This window comes from Vipera berus, assembly GCF_964194415.1.
Source record: "Vipera berus genome assembly, chromosome: 1".
NCBI classification, from domain to species: domain Eukaryota; kingdom Metazoa; phylum Chordata; class Lepidosauria; order Squamata; family Viperidae; genus Vipera; species Vipera berus.
The window spans coordinates 192189860-192196975 of NC_138202.1; positions in this window are offsets into that span (position 1 = coordinate 192189860).

Consider the following 7116-nt stretch of genomic DNA (forward strand, 5'->3'; position numbering starts at 1 on the left):
TGCCACAACTCTGCTAAATATGTTGCTGTTTGTTTTTCAGTAGTTTTTATGTCCCCTTCATGGATTACTGCCTTGTCGTGGCGAAGGGGCTTGCGTAATTCAATGAAGCTATGAGCTATGCCGTGCAGGGCCACCCAAGACGGACAGGTCATAGCTGAGAATTCTGACAAAACGTGATCCACTGGAGAAGGAAATGGCAACCCACTCCAGTATCTTTGCCATGAAAACCCTATGGACAGTACCAAAAGGCAAAACGATATGACGCTGGAAGATGAGCCCCTCAGGTCGGAAGGTGTCCAATATGCTACTGGGGAAGAGCAGAGGGCTAGTACTAGTAGCGCCAGAAAGAATGAAGCGACTGGGCCAAAGCCGAAAGGACGCTCAGCTGTAGATGTGTCTGGTGGTGAAAGGAAAGTCTGATGCTGTAAAGATTTTTTCTCCATAGGAACCTGGAATGTAAGATCCATGAATCAAGGAAAGCTGGACGTGGTCAAACAAGAGATGACAAGACTGAACATCGACATCTTAGGTATCAGCGAACTAAAATGGACAGGAATGGGTGAATTTAATTCAGATGACCATCAGGTATACTACTGCGGGCAAGAATCCGTCAGAAGAAATGGAGTAGCCTTCATAGTCAATAAAAGAGTAGGAAAATCAATACTGGGATACAATCCTCAAAATGACAGAATGATCTCAGTTCGAATCCAAGGGAAACCATTCAATATCACAGTAGTCCAAGTCTATGCCCCAACCACCAGTGCTGAAGAGGATGAAATTGACCGGTTCTATGAAGCCCTACAGCACCTTATAGAAGTAACACCAAAAAATGATGTCCTTATCATCATGGGGGATTGGAATGCTAAAGTAGGAAGCCAAAAGATAACTGGAATAACAGGCAAGTTTGGCCTTGGAGTACAAAATGAAGCAGGGCACAGGCTGATAGAATTTTGTCAAGAGAATACGATGGTCATAGCAAACACTCTTTTCCAACAACCCAAGAGACGGCTCTACACATGGACATCACCAGACGGTCAACACAGAAATCAGATTGACTATATGCTCTGCAGCCAAAGATGGAGAAGCTCTATACAGTCGGTAAAAACAAGACCAGGAGCTGACTGTGGCTCAGACCATGAGCTTCTCCTTGCAAAGTTTAGGCTTAAACTGAAGAAAGTAGGGAAAAGCACTAGGCCACTCAGGTATGAATTAAATCATATCCCTGTTGAATATACAGTAGAGGTGACAAATAGATTTAAGGAATTAGATCTGATAGACAGAGTGCCTGAAGAACTATGGACAGAGGTTCGCGACATTGTACAACAGGTAGCAACCAAAACCATCCCAAAGAAAAAGAAATGCAAGAAAGCAAAATGGCTGTCTGAGGAAGCTTTGCAAATAGCTGAGGAAAGGAGGAAAGCGAAAGGCAAGGGAGAAAAACATAGATATGCCCAATTGAATGCAGAATTCCAGAGAATAGCTAGAAGAGATAAGAATGCCTTCTTAAATGAACAGTGCAAAGAAATAGAAGAAAACAATAGAATAGGGAGGACCAGAGATCTTTTCAAGAAAATTGGAGAGATGAAGGGAACATTCCATGCAAAAATGGGCATGATAAAGGACCAAAATGGCAGGGACCTAACAGAGGCAGAAGAGATTAAGAAGAGGTGGCAAAATTACACAGAAGAACTATACAAGAATGAGCTTAACGTCCCAGATAATCACAATGAGGTGGTCACTGACCTCGAGCCAGACATCCTAGAATGTGAAGTGAAGTGGGCCTTAGAAAAGCTGAGCAACAACAAAGCTAGTGGAGGTGACAGTATTCCAGCTGAGCTATTCAAAATCTTAAAAGACAGTGCAGTAAAAGTGCTACACTCAATTTGCCAGCAAATTTGGAAAACTCAACAGTGGCCACAGGATTGGAAAAGATCAGTTTACATTCCAATTCCAAAGAAAGGCAGTGCCAAAGAATGTTCAAACTATCGCACCATTGCACTCATTTCTCATGCTAGTAAAGTCATGCTTAAAATTCTACAAGCTAGACTCCAGCAGTATGTGGATCGAGAACTACCAGAAATACAGGCAGGATTTCGAAGAGGCAGAGGAACTAGAGATCAAATTGCCAACATACGCTGGATCATGGAGAAAGCTAGGGAGTTCCAGAAAAACATCTACTTCTGCTTCATTGACTATGCTAAAGCCTTTGATTGTGTGGATCATAACAAACTGTGGCAAGTTCTTAAAGAGATGGGAGTACCAGACCATCTTATTTGTCTCTTGAGAAACCTATATGCGGGTCAAGAAGCAACAGTGAGAACTGGACACGGAACCACTGATTGGTTCAAAATTGGGAAAGGAGTCCGGCAAGGCTGTATACTGTCGCCCTGCCTATTTAACTTATATGCAGAGCACATCATGAGAAAGGCAGGGCTAGATGAATCAAAAGTTGGAATTAAGATTGCTGGAAGAAATATCAACAACCTAAGATACGCAGATGATACCACTCTAATGGCAGAAAGTGAAGAAGAACTAAAGAGCCTCTTGTTGCGGGTGAAGAAGGAGAGTGCAAAACTTGGGTTGAAACTTAACATTAAGAAAACCAAGATCATGGCATCTGGCCCTCTCAATTCCTGGCAAATAGATGGGGAAGAAATGGAGGTAGTGACAGATTTTGTTTTCCTGGGCTCCAAGATCACTGCAGATGGGGACTGTAGCCAAGAAATTAAAAGACGCTTGCTCCTGGGAAGGAAAGCCATGGCAAATCTAGACAGCACACTAAAAAGCAGAGACATCACCCTGTCAACAAAAGTGCGTATAGTCAAGGCTATGGTCTTCCCAGTTGCAATGTATGGCAGTGAAAGCTGGACCATAAGAAAGGCTGAGCGCCAAAGAATTGAGGCCTTTGAACTATGGTGCTGGAGAAGACTCCTGCGAGTCCCTTGGACTGCAAGGCGATCAAACCGGTCAGTCCTAGAGGAGATCAATCCTGACTGCTCTTTAGAAGGCGAGATCCTGAAGCTAAAACTCAAATACTTTGGCCACCTAATGAGAAGGAAGGACTCACTGGAGAAGAGCCTAATGCTGGGAAAGATCGAGGGCAATAGAAGAAGGGGACGACAGAGAATGAGGTGGCTGGATGGAGTCACTGAAGCAGTAGGCGTGAGCTTAAATGGACTCCAGAAGATGGTAGAAGACAGGAAGGCCTGGAGGAATGTTGTCCATAGGGTCGCGATGAGTCGGACACGACTTCGCAGCTAACAACAACAACAACAAAGTTTTTATGTAGGGATTTGAAACAGTTAAGCAATCCTATTAACTTCTTGTGCCAGGATTAGTGACATATTAATGCTCCTCCAGCTACTATTTAAAATACATGTTTATATTGCATGTATTTCTCCATCTAGGAGGCATATAGAAACACAGCCAGCCAATACCTAAGCAATTCATTTAATGTGCCATCCTTGGAAATGTACTATAACACCCCTATTAGGAAAACATACAGGCATCAGGTGGAATGTAGCAAACCTATATAACAGGTAGTTTTTGATCTATAACCATTTGTTTGGTGACCATTTGAAGTTAAAACAGCAGTGAAAAACTTATTTTGAAGCACAAGCTCTTCACTAATGCAGAATTACAAGAGATTGCAAGCAGAGCAATCTCTTGTAATTCTGCATTAGTGGAGAGATTGCAAGCAGAGCAGAGCAGAGCAAAATTAATACTCAAGTGTAACTGATAATAGAGATAATTTAGAAGTGGAGCAACAAGAAATGCAGAAAACGAAGGAAATCAGAGAAACAGATGAGGAACAAAAAGCAAGAGCTGGATTAGATCTTGAAGAATCAACAGCTGGAGCCAAATTAACTAAAAGGATTAAGACTCAGATGGAAAAGATGGAAAGAATTCAATTGCCAAAACTGAATCAAGTTAGTAAGAGAAGTTTGGCTAAAGTATTGAAGAATGTGAAGGAAGCTATCCAGACTATTCCAACAGAAACATTAGCTCAAACAAACCAGCTAATGTATGCATCAGCTTATGTTACTACTGAAGAATTGGGCTTGAAAATTACCGTATTTTCCGGCATATAAGACGACCCCCTACTTTTAAGAAGTTTTTCAAGGTTTTTTGTCTTATACGCCGGAAAATACTTACATGCCCTGCCCTCCCTGTCCGTTGCAGAGGAGGAGAAGGCCCGACTGGCCCCGCCGGCCCTCCCGCTTCTCCCGCGCTTCTGCCGGCCCCCGAGGCGCAGTGTTTCCCGGGCGGCAGGCAGCACCAGAGGGCAGCCGCCACCCCGCCACGGCCGGCGCCCCTCCTGCTTCCCCCCCCAGGCCTTGAACTTCTCCCATTCGGCACAGGGCGGGGCAGCTCCGCCCGCAGCCTCTTTTTCATGTGCCGCTTCCCTCCCACCGTCGGCCGAGGCACGCTTGGCCCAGGCTCCCATTCCCTCTTCCCGGCCGGCTTCCTGCCCTGCCTCTCATGGAGCTGGACTGGGCGTGCAGCCTCTGGGTGTGGCTGCTTTTCCTGGGCAGCCTGGCGGTGCGGCTCCTGCGCTCGGACCTGTTGCTGAGCCGGCGACTGCTGCTGCGCGTGGGGCTGCTGGCCGTCCTGCAGGCGCTGGGCCATCCTGCCGCTGCCCCTCAGCGCCGCGCTCACGGCGGCTGCCTGCTGGCTCGTCTCGGCCAGCACCGCCCGGCGGAAGCGCAGCGTTGAACGGGAGCAGGACTTCCCTGCCGGCCCCCGTCCGACGCTCTTCCCTCTTGAGGCAGCTGCCTCAAGAGGGAAGAGCGTCGGACGGGAGCCGGCTCTTCCCTCTTGAGGCAGCATCCCCGAGGACTCCTTAGGAGCTGGGGAGCGATGCTGCCTCAAGAGGGAAGAGAGTCGGGCGGGAGCCGGCAGGGCATTCCTGCACACGCACGCACTGCCCAGCTGCTAAGGAGCAGCCGGGGAGTGCGCGTGTGCGCAGGACTGCCCTGCCGGCTCCCGCCAGACGCCACCCACTGATTTTCCAGCGTATAAGACGACTGGGTGTATAAGACGACCCCCCAACTTTTGAGGTGATTTTCATGGGTTAAAAAGTCGTCTTATACGCCGGAAAATACGGTAGAAATAATAAAGCAATTAAGAAGGGGAAACCAAAGTGGAAAATCTTCCTGGAGTTAGAAATAAAGAAAATTCAATTGGATTTAACTAATTTGAAGAAGTTGAGGCAAGGAAAAGTGGAAAAAAAAATCAGAATTAGCCTGACAACAAGGTGTGACCTGGAAAACAAGGAAATTGCAATTGTGGTTGAATTGCTAAAACAAAAAGTTGTAGCTATTGCAGAGAAAATAAAGCAATATGATAACAGTTTCTGCAAAGTTCACAATTTTGAGTGAACCAGCAGATGTGAACATCTCCATTGTACTCACTTTTACAGTGCTTTCAACCTGCTTGATCCACTTTGCACTCCTACTGTGTTTCTTGTATTCCCACAAGTTCTGAAATTTTTGAAGTATTTTAGAACTTGTGGGAAGACAACAAGAAGCACTAAAAAGTCAGCAGAATGGAAAATGTTCACATAACAAAAGAAATGGTGCAAAAACAAGCACAGAAGCTCAAGAACTGGAGGGCCCCTGGTTTAGATGAGCTGTATGGATTCTGGTTGAAATCACTAACAGGTTTGCATGCAAAATTAGTAAATCAGATGAATCAAGTTCTGGAAACACCAAAAAGCGAAAAATGGCTAACAACTGGAAAAACCTTTTTGATTCAGAAAAGGGAAATAAATCTGAAAATTACAGGCCGATCACTTGCCTGCCAACAACATACAAATTACAAGCATTATTGCAAACCAAATTTATGAATATCTGGAAAACAAGGATTTGCTGCCTGTAGAATAGAAAGGGTGCTGCAAAAATTCAAGAGGGCTCAAAGATCAACTAATGATTGATAAACTGGTTTTGAATAATTCAAAGAAAAGACAAACAAATTAGTTCATGGCATGGATTTATTATAAGAAAGCATTTGGTTCTGTTCCCCATAGCTGGACTGAGAAATGCTTAGACATTTTTAGAATTAGCAGCAACATCCAAAAATTCCAGAAGACTTCCATGAAGTCTATGGCAAACTAAGCTGATGGCCTGTGGAGAAAAAGTTGGTAAACTTGAAATCAAACAAGGAATCTTCCAAGGTGACTCATTGTCACCACTGTTATTTGTACTTTTGATGGTGCCACTAACAAGCATTTTGAACAAAAAAAATTGTGGTTATGAATTGGCTAAAAAGGGTTGAAAATTTCCCATTTGCTTTACATGGATGATTTGAAACTGTTTGGAAAAACAAAAGCTGAATTGAACTCACTGCTGAAAAACACTGAGGAGTTTAGCGGAGATATTAAAATGCAATTTGTCATTGACAAATGTGCAACAATTGTTGTTAAGACAGGAAAAATTGCTGAAGATGATGGATTCAAACTTGATAATGACGAGCTGATAAAAGCAGTAACACCAGAAGAGGGATATAAGTACTTGGGAGTTTTGGAAGCTTCTGACCAAGTAACAACCAAGTAAAGGAAGCTACTTCAACAAAAAGTGAGTCCAGAAAATCTTGACATCAAACCTGACTGGAGGAAATATCATAAAGGCAATTAACACCTGGGTAGTGCCTGTAATACAATACTTAGCTGGAATAATTGATTGGACTCAGCTAGAACTTGTTAACTTGGATTGAAAGACAAGAAAACTAATGACAATATACCATGCTCTGCACCAAAAAAGTGATATTGATCAATTGTGCTTGTCAAGATTTCAGGGTGGCAGAAGTCTCTTAACAGGTGAAACTGTGGAAGAGGAAAAACATGGCTTAAATGACTACATAAAAAAAGCAAAAGAGCCTCTGTTGAAGGAGGTGAACTAAGAAAACAAGATTGAAAGCAGAATATCAAAAGGAAACAATTGAGCCTATGCATAGTCAAAACCTGAAGGACATTGAAGGAAAGGTAGATACAAAGATAAGATAAGGTAAAGGTTCCCCCGCACATGCGTGCTAGTCGTTTCCAACTCTAGGGGCCGGTGCTCATCTCCATTTCAAAGCCGAAGAGCCAGCGCTTGTCCAAGGACGTCTCCGTGGTCA